This window comes from Ailuropoda melanoleuca, chromosome 11 (genome assembly GCF_002007445.2).
Source record: "Ailuropoda melanoleuca isolate Jingjing chromosome 11, ASM200744v2, whole genome shotgun sequence".
Classification (NCBI taxonomy): Eukaryota; Metazoa; Chordata; class Mammalia; order Carnivora; family Ursidae; genus Ailuropoda; species Ailuropoda melanoleuca.
The window spans coordinates 56,522,213-56,526,031 of NC_048228.1; the positions used below are offsets into that span (position 1 = coordinate 56,522,213).

At 34.0% G+C, this 3,819-nt stretch overlaps 1 protein-coding gene across 1 annotated transcript in view; it reads left to right on the top strand.

The window, feature by feature from the left end:
* The window catches only part of UGT2A1 (UDP glucuronosyltransferase family 2 member A1 complex locus), a 162,509-nt gene that overhangs the window by 101,670 nt on the left and 57,020 nt on the right, over positions 1-3,819 (top strand).

Genomic DNA, 3,819 nt, shown 5'->3' on the forward strand with positions numbered 1-3,819 from the left:
CAAGCACCCACTGGGGGTCTTAGAACATATCCCCCCAGATCAGGGGGGAAGACTGTGGTGATAAAGTTTCAGCATAGGTCTCAACCAACCATCTAGGAGCTGTGAAGCGAAGATCACCTTAAAGATTTACCCCAAATTGAAATGAGAAGGCCAGGTATTAAATACGGGGTGTCCTAGGAAAAAAACATGACTTTAGACTACATGGTTCTCTTCAGCAGAAGCAGCTCTCAAAGAAAGCTAGTAGATGAGAGGTGTCAACTGATAATCTTCTCATCAGCTGGGGAGTAATTTCTCTATTCCCAAAAGGAGAATCGGGGTAACACATCAAAACATCCACCAGAGGGCATTACCAAGATTAAAGGATATTTCAGCTCTGTAGAGGATGCTTTGATTAGAATCTTCTGTCCATATCCTTTTGAAGAAATAGTCTCCTCTCGTTTCAAGTCAACAGGTTATTGATAGCATGAAAACAAATGTATCCCATGACACAGGACTTCCCCTTTCTACTTCTAATTTGAAGGCACTTCCTGGTAAATTTTTTTTTTTTTAAATACAGTTTACATGGATTACAAAGGCAATTTGCAAAACAAAGTTCAGAAGATATTTACAAGACAAATACTTTTTAGAAGTCTTGAGGAAGTAAAAGTAACATAAAAATGTTGCAAATATTCAGAAAAGGAAAATATAATTTAAAGTAGAATTTTCAAAAGAAAGAAAGTAATTTAAGTGGTACTCAAAGGGCACCTAAATTTGGATAAAAAGGAGAAAAAAGAAAGGAGTAACTACAGTCAAAAATACAAAGGCAAAGGAATGAAAAAGAGCTAATATAATGGGTGTGAAAATATGGAGGAGGAATTCAGAACGCTTCCTTGGAAATGCTCAAATAAATCAGAATAGATTTGCCTTGATACAATGCTGCTTTCTTATCTGAAGATTCCTTACATGCAAGGTAGTTTCTTCCTAACCTAAAAGCAATAGTATTTACAATGGTACTGGGATTTACAATATGCACATACAAGCACAAGATTTTTTACCCTTTTCGTTATTTGCTTACCCAAAACTTCTGTTAGCTCTTTAATGATTAGCTCCTAATATGAACCAGTTATATTTTAACTAGTTAATTCTTTCTTAGATATAATTGAGAGCCACTTCAGAAGTTATGAGAGGTTTATAAGAGATTCATTTTACCAGGATGACTAAGAAATGGGCTTATCTTCTTGTGCTGTACTGTTATTTCAGGAATGGATCTTATGGAAGGTGCTGGTGTGGCCAATGGAGCCATCATTAGATCAATTTAAAGGCAATCCTCTATGAATTTGTTCAAAGGGGTCATGAGGGGACTGTGCTGACATCTACAGTTTCCATCCTTGTGGACCCCAGTACACCATCTGCTCTGGAATTTGAAGTTTATCCTATATCATTTACTAAGAATGGATTTGATTTGCTTTTTATGAACAGTTCAAGATGTGGCCTCAGTTTGTTCTCTATGTTTAAGAGTCTTTTATGATTTGCCCCTTTCTCTTTTTTATTTATATATTTTGAACTTAAAAAAATTATTTATTTATTTGTCAGAGAGAGAGAGAGAGCACAAGCAGGGAGAATAGAAGGCAGAGGGAGAAGCAGGCTCCCCACTGAGCAAGGAGGTAGATGTGGGACTTAATCTCAGGACCCTGGGATCATGATCTGAGCCAAAGGCAGACCCTTAACCAGCTGAGCCACCCAGGCATTCCTCTCCATCTCTGTTTTTACATTATTTTATTTTTCCTTCCCTTCCCCTATGTTCATCTGTTTTGTTCCTTAAATTCCATATATGAGTGAAATCATGATATTTGTCTTTCTCTGAATAACCTATTTCACTTAGCATAATACACTCTAATACAATGTTGTTGCAAATGGCAAGATTTCATTCTTTTTGATTGCCAAGTAATATTTCATTGTGTGTGTGTGTACTCTTTATTTATATACTTATATATCATTTCTTCTTATCCTTTCATCAGTTGATGGACATGTGGGCACTTTTCATAATTTGGCTATTGTTGATAGTGCCGCTATAAACATTGAGGTTCATGTGCCCCTTCAAATCAGCATTTTTGTATCCTTTGGATATTTTGCTTCTTGTGTTGGAAACCACAATAATCCAGCAATTTCACTACTAGGTATTCACCCAGAGAATACAAAAATACTAATTCAAAGGGATACATCCACCCCAAGGGTCCATATATATGTGATGGACATATATGTTCACATATATGCACATGTGCACATGTACAAAATAATTCTATTGACATATTAGCATTTCCAATTAAGTTATGATCTACCAAAGTAGATCATAATATAGTCACTTATGAATTATAAATAATTTTAAAATAAAGTATTTTAAAATATGTTCTTTTAACTGACTAGAAAAGCCAGAGGTCATTAAACCCCTGAAAAATGTGTTTTTGTGAAACTTAAACTGGAAAAAATATGTTTCAAAAGTTTTAGTTAGCCTTTGCATACCTACAATTATTATCAGAATGTTAATATATTTATAACACTGTATGGATTTTTTAAATAAGTAAGTATTTGTTTTTAAGAAAAGCTTTCATCTGTACAGTATAGAATATATTCTTTTTAATTGTCAGGGTTGTTGTTTTGTATAAACTCAGGAGTTGCTAACAAAGTGTGCAAATCTTTAGTTTACTTTAACTCCTTTATATTCCATCATTTTATAATAATAAAAAAAGTGAATGGATATCTTTAAACTATGATTTTAAAGACTCTTATAGCAAAGAACATTATCTTATTGCCAGATTAAATAATTCAGTACTATTAAATTACTTTGGTTACATTAATAGATCTTAAGTCAAGCAGCATTAGTGTTTATATTTTTTAACTTTATATGTTAAAGCATTATAATTATTTCAAAACCTCATAAAATTGAGAAAATATCTTTTTTGTTCTATATTTCTTTATAGTTAATTTCCCACCTAAGAATAGTTTGCCTTGCTCTTATTTGTGACACTATTCTTGTAAAAAACTATCCTCCAATGATTTATAAAGTTCTAACATGGAGCTATAATTTCAGATCTATTAAAGTTGGATTGTAAATTTCAACTGTGGAAAGTCATTTATTGAACTTGCTTAATATATAATGGCAGTTAGATTAAATAGTTCTTTGACCTCACAGGTGAAGAATTGGTCTTTTTTAGAAAAGAAAGGGAAAGATAATCCTTACTTCCAGTAAAATTCAATGTATATCTTCACGTTTACTGGAGATTTCTGGCTACTGCTAGTTGACAAGAAGCCTAAGTACTTGTGCCTGGTATAGCGGTCACAATACAGTTCGCAAGAAGAGAAGAAGTGGTGGGGTAAGGGAAAAGAAGAAATGGGAAGATGTACTGCATTTCTGTTAGATGGAGAAATCATCCCCACAGCAAATAACATTCTGAGAAATGCATGTTCCCCCCAAATTATCTGCAGTTCAGTTGAGGAGTTGTAGTTTTTTTGTTTTGTTTTGTTTTAATAATTTTTTTATTATGTTATGTTAGTCACCATCCAGTACATCCCTAGTTGTTGATGTAACGTTCCATGATTCATTACTTGCGTATAACAAACTGAGGGCTTCAGAGGGGAGGCAGGTGGGGGATTGGGATAGGCCGGTGATGGGTATTAAGGAGTTGTAGCTTTGTCTCTTCTTTCAAATATGGATATTGTAAGTAAAATTGTAGGAAAGAATTTTTTTTAAAGATTTTATTTATTTATTTCAGAGAAAGAGAGAGAGAACGAGCGCATGGCGGGGAGAGGATCAGAGGGAGAAGCAGACTCCCTGCTGAGGAG